We start from the raw sequence: 12,449 nt of genomic DNA, 5'->3' as shown, positions 1-12,449 counted from the left end.
CTTTAAATGGAAGTGCAGGCTTTAGGTGTTCATATGCTGGTATTGGGGAAATTCTGTAAACTCCTGTCTGAGAGGAGATTGATTCATTACAGACGGTACATCTCTTGGTAAAGTCCCTGCAATGAAACAAATTACAGTAAATCTTGATTTTAAGAAATTCCATAAATATTTATAAATAGAATGGAATGGAATAGTTCAATTGGAAAAGCATATTATTAAGGATATTGACTGAATTCCTTTTAAAAATGAACAGGCATCGGGCATTGACCACCTCTCTAGGAAGCCTGTTCCAGTGTTTGACCAACCTCTCGGTAAAAAAATGCTTCCTAATGTCAAGTCTGAATCACCTCTGATGCAATTATGTACCATTGCCGCTTGTCCTGTCACTGGATATCACAGAGAAGAGATCAGTATCTCCTTCTCCACTTACCCTCCTCAGGAAGATGTAGAGAGCAATGAGGTCACCCCTCCGCCTCCTTTTCTGCAGAACAGACAAACCCAGTGTCCTTAGCTTCTCCTCATAGGACAGGCCTTCCAGTCCTTTCACCAGCTTTTTTTGCCTTTTTTCTGGGCACATTCAAGTACCTTAATATCCTTCTGAAATTGTGGGGTCCAGAACTGCACACAGTACTCAAGGTGAAGCTGCACCAACGCTAAATACAGTGGGATAATCACCTCTTTTGAATGGCTGGTTTTGCTGTGTTTGATACACCCCAGGATGCGGTTTGCCCTCTTGGCTTCCAGGGCACATTGCTGACTCATATTGAGCCTGCTGTCAACCAGCACCCAGAGGTCCCTTTCTGCAGGGCTGCTCTCCAGCCACTCCTCTCCCAATCTATACTTGTGTCCGGCATTACTCCATCCCAGGTACAGAATCTGGCAGTTGAACTTTTTAAATTTCATGCCACTGACGATTGCCCAATGGTCCAATCTATCTAGATCCCTCTGCAAAGCCTCCTGTCCCTCAAGAGAGTCAACAGCACCTCCTAGTTTGGTATCATCAGCAAATTTGCTAAAGGTGCATTCAGCTCCTGCATCCACATCATTGATAAATGCATTGAACAGAAATTTCCCTACAATTGAACCCTGAGGAACACCACTAGTGACCACTGACCAGACAAATGTAGCCCTGTTCACTGCAACCTTGAACTCTGCCCTATAGCCAATTCTTCACCCAGTGCACCATGAACCTGCTCATTCCACAGTTGGGTAACTTGTCCAGGAGGATGCTGTGAGAGACAGTATCAAAAGCTTTACCAAAATCTAGAAAAACTACATTCACGGCCTTCCCTTCATCCACTAGGCAGGTGACCTTATTGTAGAAGGATGTCAAATTAGTTAGGCAGGACTTTCCCTTTGTCAACCCATGTCAACTGTGCCTGATGATTGCATTCTCCTTTAAATGCTTTTCAATAGCACTGATCAATGTACCTTTTTACAATTATAGGACCTAAGAGATTAAATTAATGCTAATTGCTTAAATTTCCTAAAAATGCAGGATTGGTCTTTATTTGACAAATATGTCCACTTCATATTTTCTAGGGATTTTTTGTAGTTTAGTCTTAAATGTCCTAAAGATCAAGGCTCCCACCTTCTCACTTCGGGTATTTCCAAAGTGTAATACATTACACTGAAAGGAAAATTTTCCTCATATGCCTTTTAAATTCCCTCTTTCTATATTTCATTCAATTACCCCTCACTTATACTTCCTGTACTTTCCAAATTATTTCTTCTCTTCTGTGTTTATACCCTGCACGTACTAGTAGTAACAGTCTCACTCCACAATTATTGTTTTGTTATCCTCGAGCCATGCTTACCTCTCTTAACCTTTCCTTTTAAATAAGTTGAATCATGTCCTTATCAATCTATCATCTTCTGTGAATATTCTCTAGTTTGATAGTATCCATCTCATAATGTTTCCCAGTAGTCTTTGCATTGTATAGATGTGGAGCAGTGGGCAGGCAGGAACATCAAGAAGTACAATAAGGCCAAGTGCAAAGTCCTGCACCTGGGGAACAATAACCCCATGGACTAATATATGCTGGGGGCCACCCAGCTGGAAAGCAACTTTGTAGTAAAAGACCTGGGGGGTTCCAGTGGACAACAATCTGAACATGTCAGCTATTTGCCCTTCCTGCAAAGGCTGCAAACAGCATCCTGTGCTGCCTTAGGAGGAGTGTTGCCAGCAGGTTGAGGGAGGTGATCCTTCCCCTCTACTCAGCACTGGTGAGGCCACACCTGGAGTCCTGTGTCCAGTTCAGACCTGCCCATACAGGAGAGACATGGACATACTGGAAAGAGTTCAATGAAGGGCTACTAAGATGATGAGGGAACAGGACCATCTCTCCTATGAGGGAAGGCTCATGGGGGATCTAATGAATGTATAGAAATATGTGAAGGGAGGATGTAAAGAAGACGGAGCCAGGCTCTTTTCAGTGGTGCCCAGTGATCGGAGGCAATGGGCACAAACGGAAACACAGAAGGTTCTGTCTGAATATCAGGAAACACTTTTTCACTATGAGGGTGACTGAGCACTGGAAGAGATTGCCCAAGGACACTGTAGAGTCTCCCTCCTTGGAGATAGTCAAAAGCAATCACCTGTAGGCAGCCCTGCTAAGCAGGGGGGTAGATAAGTTAAAATGACTTCCAGAGGGCCCTTCCAACCTCAACCATTCTGTGATTCTTTGATTCTATGTATTGTAAAAGAGCTCTGATTCACAGAAAACATAATCAGCCTCAAAATTTTTATCAATCACTTTTGAAATAAGTCTTTATTTACTACATGTTAATATTTACTGCAAGTTATGTACTATTGATGTAAAGCTGAAGTCATGTTTAACCACTGGATATACATTTATCTGTGAACATTGCCAAGTTCAATTATGTATAGCTGCAGAAGACAGAATATTCAGGCTGCCTCTTGTACAGCCTGTGCATCTATCCATGAAAAGAAATTATTAGACTCATTATACTATTGACAGGGACAGAATTCCCATTATTAAAGTCCTCTGTGAAAGAGACATTCTGGTGGGTGGCCTTTAGTCACACGTTCTGATATATGCCTTATAGTACATCCTATCCTGATCCCCCAACTCTCCTCCTGCTCCCATACCTGTGAATTATAAATTAGCTTTCCAGAGCTAGTAATCTCTTTGAAGAGATATGCTTATGCTCCCAGCCAGAATAGTACATACAGATTTCTGCAATGTTCCCCTGTGCTTGGTCAGCTGAATTCCACTGGGCGAACAGCAAGTTTATTATGAAACAATTTGATAGATGCTGCATTCAGAAAGGGATAAAACTTACTAAAACATACTGTGAATTGAACATGTAGTGCCTATCTGCTAATGAAAGGATCTGATGCCTGCTGAAAATATCATGTATATATTCATAGATTTTTTTTTTTTTAGAATGACATATTCCAGCATTCTGGACAAGCCTAAGATAGGTGGGTAGGATCCCTAAACAAAAAATGTGTATTTCAAAGCATTTTTTTGGTTTTGTTTTGTAGGCTAATAGCAGTGGTTAAGTAGTAGGGAAAGTGCCTGGCCATTTTACTCTAGTTTTTGGCACCTTCTCCCCATCACAGTACTGTGCGACCAGTGACTCTAACCATGACGTGCTAAACCCATCACTATATCCACTGAAGGTGAGGCTTCTTCACCTGCAGCAACCAGTGAGTATTTCTCTAGGAAACAAAAAATGTCCATGAAATATTTAATATGATTTTAAAATGAGACCAGAGAAAGGTGCCTTTTCCTACTAATGTTACATGGAGAGCAAATGTGATCTGACTGCGAAGTTTTCGTCCTCAAATTTCAGCCAAAGTGTCATGTTACATGAATTGATGTTTGCAACACTACAGTCAAAATGAAAGGGAGAAGCCTTTCACTTGACTACTACACAAGAAAACATAAGCCATGATTGGTCATCTAAGGTGGACGTTGTTATGATGCTGAGAAATACACTCAGACAGCAAGGTTTTATACAGTGACCAGCACTGGGATTTCCAAAAAAGATATTGCATAATTTGTCCCTCAATGAGCTTTTCTACAGAAATCACACCTTTTACAATGCATACTGAATCCAAGTTATGACAATTGTATGCCAATATAGATTGTGTTATTTTAAGCAAAAATAAATGATGTGGCAAAATAAAATTTTAATTCTTTATCTTTGATATAACAAGGAGTAGCAGATGAACTGCTTTCTTTTTATTATTTCTTAAGCCCTTATAAAATCTCAAGCTCTTTGTTACTATATGATCAGGACCATGTTATATTGTATTATCTTCAATGGAATTGCAGTCTTGGAATGAAGAATATTGGTCTTACTATATATAGTGTAGATTTTTTTTATTCATATCCAGTGATGCAGAGAATTGTATTTTATCTACTTTCTGCATTTCTGTTGCCATTAATTTTTTGGACTGGAGAAGTCCAATATCACTATATTGTTTATTAGAGTGGCAAAGAGTATTAGGAGATACTTCTGATGAAAGAATTTGGAAGAAAATCTGTAGTATTCATTGTTTTCCTAAGGGGATTTAGAGCTCAGACTATATCTAACTCAAATTGAATAAGAATCACCAAAAAAATCTTACCATGCGTCAAAAATATTAATTTCTTTAGGGTCAGATACGTTAAAGTGGCTGGCTTAATCACATTCAGTGTTTCATCTGTGGGTCCAGTCCCTAACCTTTGGACTTTCATTAATCAAGACCATAATCTGTAGGTTTCTTAGATATTTACACGATCTCAAATCTTTGCTTTAGAACATGAAGCAGACATTCAAGTACATTTGAGCAGGTAGCATAAAAGATGAAAACTGTACAAGTATTTATTATAAATAAACAATAGCAACTTTTGGAATTATATTGATAGGTTTATGGAAATATTTTAGCCATTCTTTTAGAATAGCAGATCTGCTAAAAAGATTAAGTGCTACAGTGGATCTGTATTCTCTATGCTGGTTTACACTGCAATTCTTGCACCTAAAAGTGAGGTATTTTCAGCAACAATCTAATCTAAGTTATTGCTGTAATCTTTTTTCCTAGAATAGGCTATATTGGGATTTTTTTCAGGTTACCTGCCTACAGTATGGCCTCTTATAAGAAAATAGACCTTATTTGTTCATTAATAACTGTCCTACTACTTAAAGGAAAAATTTGGACTAAGTCTTCAAAACCACTTCATGATGCTTGACACCCAGTTTCTATTGAATGTCGTTGGAACTTGGGCACCTAATCGCTATATGATTCTTTGAAAATCTCACAGTAGCTATTTGAAATAAGACCTCTTCATGCATATAAAACACTGTGTAAGCAACCTCTCCCTTAAAGATTTTCTGTCTGTCACTATAGTGCATAAATAAAAAAAATCTATATGCAAAACTTATTTGACCATGCCTATTGTGTAAGTGCAATAGGATACAAATCCTACATGTTCTAGAGACTTGTGCTTTTTCAAAGTTGTGCAGTTGTGCAGCTACATGATAGAGGCTTTTGAAAATGGATTCATAACTGGAAAAAGACAATAATAAAAAAAAGGAATATATTTCTAATGATTGAGTAATTGTAAAAATAAGCCAATGTTTGGCCAACTACTTGTGACAAGTATTCAATCTAATGAGAATACAATGGCAAATTATTAATAATGCTTTCCATTCTGAAGTAAAAATCAGGATTTTTTTAAATGAGAAAGAACAGGAGGCTTTGATAATATTTAGCAATCCTAAAGCATGATTTCCTTTTGATATCTGATCTATTTTATGGCAGTTTTTCAGTAATACCCAATTACTGTGAAAAGTCAGATTTAAAAGATCTCAAAATGTGTATAATTTCATATACTTACATTTTTCTATATGCTTTTAATACTGATGAACCGATTTTTGCACATACTCCCATCTAGTTTCTCATTGGCTTCTGTGGTTATATTCATGCAGTTTTAGTAGTTCTGTTTTGTCTGCCAACAAAGACGCCAGGCTCTGATGATGCCTTTTACAGTGTGGACATCTCCACACTTGGAAGTGGACCAAGACTACCTACCTAATTTATTAAATACCACCAAAAGCTATGAGAGGGCAATGACTTTCAATGATTACAGATCTAGGTCAGAAATGAATGTTGAAAAGTGACAGGTTCCATATCTGGAGAGTATGTACCAGAGAAGGGAGTGATTTTATTACATTGCCCCTAATGAATTTTATTTCTTCGTATATAAAGCAACTGAACATATCATGTTATTTTCCACAAAAAACCCCTCCCTTCTCATGTAAACAGTAATCAGATTGCATGCTTCTAAAGAATTGTAAAGATTAATTTCATGCCACATTAGTAAGTTGAGCTGCTCATTCCAAGCTTCATTTTCCCCTAACGATTTTATTATGGCCATTCACAACAGTGAGAATTAGTGTAATCTAATGAGTCATAATTCTTGTCTCGCATAATATCACTGATTTCATTGAATATGAGACTTATACTGCAGTAATGGAAATGAGAATCAGGCCCACAATGCTTTCAAAGACAGTTCTTAATGTAATTACTTTTTAAAAAAATGAAATTTAGTAATCAGAGGAACAATTATTTAACAGCAGTCATTATTCTAGTTTCTGATTTATGCATGCAGCTTCCAGTTAGGTTTATAGGAAATGCATACACTTTCCTAATGGCTGAATCTGCTCCGAATTTACTTTTGCATTATATAGAGGAAAAACAAGGGTATATCCTATATATTCTAAATCGTAAATCTGAATCTTTCATAATTGTACTGTACTTGCACAGGGTAATAGTTATGATAAGTCATGTTTTTATCAGTCTGTTTTGTTCTTCCTTAATCAGCCTACACAGCACATCCCAAGCCAGTTGATATGTGGGACTGAGCCTAAGAGACCGATCCTTTCTACACCAGCAACAGGTGGGCAAGTTTCACATAGCTGTAATCATATAGACAGGCTTTTGCATTATTACCTTTCTATATACTGCCAGCATTATCTTGGATTAGAATGGGATCCTAAGGATTTCAGTATTTGTCATGTGAAGACCCTTTAATAATCAACAGCATAACAAAAAAAAAGCAAAATTAAGCAGTCCAAATTATTATTCTCAAGCTATTTTCCAGATGTTTAAGCCTACATTTCTGCATTTTAGTTCCATAAGATGAAGTATAAAACCAAATTCTCAGTGGAATACATTATTATTCCTGGTTTAATAGGTTTAAATTAGTTTGCTGGTTTCAGATGTGATAAGGACATATTTTTGTTCTAGTTTCTTACATCATTTATATTTCATGTAGCATTTTAAATATCACATTTCATTAATGCTGTAAATTTAATGCAAATGTTTACTGAAATGATGAAAACATATAAAGGAGATTAATGGTGGTTTATTGACAAATTAGACACCGTCAATAGCAAAGGCATGCAAAACCTAGATTGTTATTAACAATGTAATGGAAATAATTTCAGGCTATTTAAAATCTAAACTTATTTTATGACGTGTGTGTTTGTTGCTCCTAAATCTTATCAGCAGAGGATTTTGAAATCAACAGCATGTAAAACATTTCAAGGAAAAAAGTGAATATGGCAGGATGAAAAAGGCTGCTCTTGTATTTATGGTAATGGATTTTATTCCTTGGGCTTGTATTTCAATAGTTGAGATACATGCCTGTTTTATTCTTAGTAAAATCTGTGTGTTTTGTTTACTGATATAGTAAATTATCCCTACCCATTACAAAGGCAAGGTAGGAGTATATCTGTATTAAAGTTCACAAAATGTACAGTTCAGAGAAAATCATAAAGATGACAGTTTATTCAACATAGCTGTCATTTTCCCTCTTTTTAAACCAGTGAAACCTAACTGGAAAAATCTGTACACAGTTATGAAAATACCAAATAACAATTAGTGGATTTGCCAACCATTGCTTTTTTTTTAGTAAATTTTCTGGTAAAGTTAATTTTTCACCTAAGATTGTTATAATATGAAATGTGTTATAATTACTATAATATGGTTATTTCTGACAGATGTACAGTATGAGTTCATTGTATTTTAGAATGTACACAGGATTTACAAACTTTGAAAAAAAAGCACATATTTTTCTGGAAAAATAACAACCTTCTAACACTGTCAGTTTGCGGATTCACAGGAAAAATATATAAATATAAAATGTTGTACTATCACTACATGTAAAGAGACATTTTTCTATAAATTTGTTATAGTTTAACTCACTTCCCCTTCTTCCAAGTTCCTTTGAAGAATTACAGACACCATCTTACATTCCTAGAAGGTACTGGCAGCACACTTAATTTTCCTCTTAGCTGATTTTACCATAAAAGTCATAAAAAGTACATACTTGCCATCACTGCTTATTTAATGCATCTGCTACATTTTTTTTAATATAGTCTGAAATAAATTTGGAGATTTTCAGCAATGTCATAGAACCATGAGTGGGAGGGATCTCAAGGGTCATCAGGTACAGTCCGTTGGTATTACAAGTACCATGTCATATTGTCCCATGATAACACATGTGGCCAGATGATTCAGAGGAAAAAAATATATATCTTAGAATTCACAACTAGAAAATATCTTCCTTTTCAGTGCCACTATAAGAATCAAATATTTTCCCTTTTATAGTAAATTGTTCATTTGGTGACCAGTAGGAGCCATACAGTAAAAAGTAAAAATATGTCATAACTTTACTGTGAATTATGTATTCTGTTCTAAATTATGTAAGATGTATGTTTGTGTACGTGTGTTTGATGTGTGCAAGTGAATGCTTGCAGACACTCATGCCTATATATAAAATTAGGGAATAGGTTCTTCTACTGAAGATACTAAAGAAACAGACTACTTTAACAACAGGAGGAGGATTAGGATTATAGCTGGTAGGATTGTTCAGATTAGTTCTACTTCTTGTGCGTTGACAGTATTTGAAGCTAATTTTTCTGTTAGTATAAGTGCTAGAAGATAAAGGACCAAGCCACAGATCGCTAGTGCAACTATTAAGGCATGGTTGTGAAATTCGACAAGTTCTTCTATGACAGGGGATGAAGCATCTTGAAATCCAAATTGTGATTGATTGGCCACGTGAGCTGTACAGGATATTCTACTGTGATTTAGTCTTGACAAGACTACGTAATTGGTTTGCTCATGTCTCATAAGAAAGAAGCGTGAGTGGTTTCATGCAGTTAGCTTGAAATGAGCATATGAGGGTTCGATTTTTTCCTTTCTTGTACTTGAATGAAGGCTGGTTCTTCAAAGGTGTGAGTTGGAGGAGGGCAGCCATGGATTTATTCAATATTGGTGCTGTTTAGTTCTGGTTGTAAGACTTTTCTTTTTGATGAGAAGGCTTCTCAGATGATGAATATTAGTATGGTTATGGCTGGTTTAGAAATTACTGGGCTGAGAGAGGATATAGTGGGTCATAGTGTGTAGGCATCCGGGTAGTCTGAGTATCATTGTTATATACTAGCTAAGCCTAGGAAGTCTTGTAGGAAGAAGGTTAGGTTCATGCCTGTGAATATGACCCCAAAGTGGGCCTTGTCTCATGGGGGTGTAGGGTATATCCTGTGAATAGTGGGAATCTGTGGGTAAATCCTGCTAGGATGGCAAAGACGGCCCTGATTGAGAGGATGTAGTGGAAGTGGGCAACTACATAGTATGTATCATGTCAGGCAATGTCTAGTGAAGAATTTGCGACAGAGATTCCTGTTAGACCTCCAATGGTGAAGAGGAAGATGAAGCCTAGGGCTCAGAGTATAGGTGGGTCTCATTTAATCATTGCTCTGTGTAGTGTGGCAAATCACCTAAAGAATTTGATTCCAGTTGGAATGGCAATGATTATGGTAGCACATGTAAAGTATGCTTGGGTATCTACGTCTATTCCCACTGTAAATATGTGGTGGGCCCATACGATAAAGCCTAGGAATCCAAGGCATAGCATGGCTCATGCTATTTCTATATATAGCCGAATGGTTCTTTTTCACCTCTGTATTATGTTACTATGTGCGAGATGATGTCAAAGCCTGGTAGGACTAAGATGTAAATATATGGGTGGCTGAAGAATCAGAAAAGGTGTTGATATAGGACTGCGTCAGCTCCTCTGGCGAGTTCAAAGAATGGATCAAAAAAATGTTAAGTTTTCAATCTGGGAGCAGTATAGCGATACCAGCACCAAGGACTGGGAGTGATAGTAGTAGTAAAACAGTGGTGATGAGGACGGATCATACAAATGGGGGTTTAGTACTGTGAACGAGCTGGTGGTTTTATGCTGATGGCAATCACGATGAAGTTGATTACTCCCAGGATAGAAGATAAAACTGCTAGATGGAGGCAGAAAATAGCCAGGTCTGCTAAGGCTGTCCTAAGTGGAAGAGGGATGATGTCATGCTTTTACCCCAGCCAGCAGCTGAGCACCACGCAGCTCCTCACTCACTCCCCCCACCACAGCAGGATGGGGAGAGAGAATTGGAAAAGTTAAAGTGAGAAAACTCGTGCTTTGAGATAAAGACAGTTTAATAGGTAAAGCAAAAGCCGCGCACACAAGCAAAGCATTCATTCACCACTTCCCATGGGCAGGCCTGTGTTCAGCCATCTCCAGGAAAGCAGGGCTCTGTCACACATAACGGTTACTTGGGAAGACAAATGCCATCACTCCGAATGCTGCCCCCCCCAAGCTCCTTATAAACTGAGCATGACATCATATGGTATGTAATATCCCTTTGGTCATTTTGGGTCACCTGTCCTGTCTGTGTCTCCTCCCAACTTCTTGTGCACCCTCAGCCATCCTGCTGGCAGGGCAGTGCAAGAAGCAGAAAAGGCCTTGGCTCTGTGTAAGCACTGCTCAACAACAATAGGTCCATAGAACAAAAACATCTCTATATTATCAATGTTGTTTCCAGCAGAAATCCAAAACATATCCCCATACTAGCTACTATGAAAGAAAATTAACCCTCTCAGCTGAAACCAGGAGAGATGAGAAGGCTAAGATTTTCTGAATTTGTGTTTTTTTACTCCTATTCAGGCTCCTAGGGCTCCTGAGGCAATGGCTATGGTGGTTAATAGTGTTGGGTTGAGCGAGTGGGATGTTAGGAGGAGAATGGTGATTGGGGAGAATTTCATTATTGTTGACAGTAGCAGAGCAGTAATTAGGGATGAGCCTTGAAGTACTTCTGGGAATCAGAAATGGAATGGGACTAGTCCTAGTTTGATTGCAATTGCTATTATCAGTAGGCAGCAGGATGTTGGGTGGCTTAGTTGGGTAATGTCTCATTGGCATGTGGCTCAAGCATTGCTTATGCTTGAAAAGAGGACTAATGCTGAGGAGGTTGCTTGTACTGGGAAGTATTTGATTGCAGCTTCGATGGCTAATGGTGGGATTTGGAGATGACGGGAATGATAGTGAGGATATAATTTCTAGTCGTGTTCAGGCTATGATTTGGTGGTTGCTTGACATTGTAATGGTTGTTCCTAGGAGCAAGCTTAGGGAGGAGATTAATTTTGCATGTAAGTTCATTAGTAGGGGAAGGGGTTAAACAAGCATTTTCGGGGTATGGGCCCCGATAGCTTTGTTAGCTGACCCTACTAGAAAATAATATAGAAGAAGCATGGAGAAGTTTTATCTCTTCTGTCTATGTTAGAATCCTACTTTTCTAAATCTTTCTTAGGAAATGAGAGGGCTAGTATGTCTCTATGTTCACCTTATAATAGTGATCCTTTATGTTCAGGCTCATTTCCTTAAGTAAGGAGGCAGGCCTGCATAGCAGATTGGTATGCTGGTATGGCAAAGACATAGTGCTAATGTCAGTGGTAGGAAGATTTTTTCCAGAGGTGTGAGTTCATCATAGCAGAATCATGGTTAGGAAGCTAAAATTCATAAGAAGCCTGAGGAAAGGATCAGGACTTTTGTACCCAAGGCTACTGGTAATAGATCAGGGCAGACGGGAAGTTTAGTGAACTTGTGTTTACGATTAGGATATTAGTGAGTGTATTTATCAGTATATTTTTGCATTCAGCTAGGAAGAACAGGGCAAATAGTCCTGCAGCATACTCTAAGTTGAAGCCTGATACTAGCTCAGCTTCACCTTCTGTGAAGTTGAATGAAGCACAGTTTTTTTTTTGGCAAGTGTCACAGTGTACTGCATTATTGCAAGGGTCCAAGAGGAGAAGATGAGGTATAGTGGTTCTTGGGTAATGGCAGGAGTGTTTAGAATGTAGTTTCTGCTTAGTATGACTATCGATAAGAAGATAATAGGTAGCATTACTTCATAGGAGATGGTTTGTGCAACTGCTCGTTATGCACAAATTATAGCAGATTTTGAGTGTGAGGCTCACCCGATCATAGGATTGAGTACACTGCTAGACTTGATATGGCTAGAAGGAGGAGGCCTAGGTTTAGATCAGTGAGGGAGAAGGGGAGGGGGAGAGGCATGAACATTTTGATTGCTAGGAGAAG

At 38.1% G+C, this 12,449-nt stretch overlaps 1 pseudogene; it reads right to left on the bottom strand.

The window, feature by feature from the left end:
- Nucleotides 1-10,978: 10,978 nt before the first annotated feature.
- LOC142599323 (NADH-ubiquinone oxidoreductase chain 2-like) lies at nucleotides 10,979-11,548 on the bottom strand (annotated as a pseudogene).
- Nucleotides 11,549-12,449: the final 901 nt, after the last annotated feature.

Source organism: Balearica regulorum, chromosome W (genome assembly GCF_011004875.1).
Source record: "Balearica regulorum gibbericeps isolate bBalReg1 chromosome W, bBalReg1.pri, whole genome shotgun sequence".
NCBI lineage: Eukaryota > Metazoa > Chordata > Aves > Gruiformes > Gruidae > Balearica > Balearica regulorum.
The sequence above is the reverse complement of the archived record's forward strand: the minus strand, read 5'-3'. Positions and strand labels throughout refer to the sequence as shown.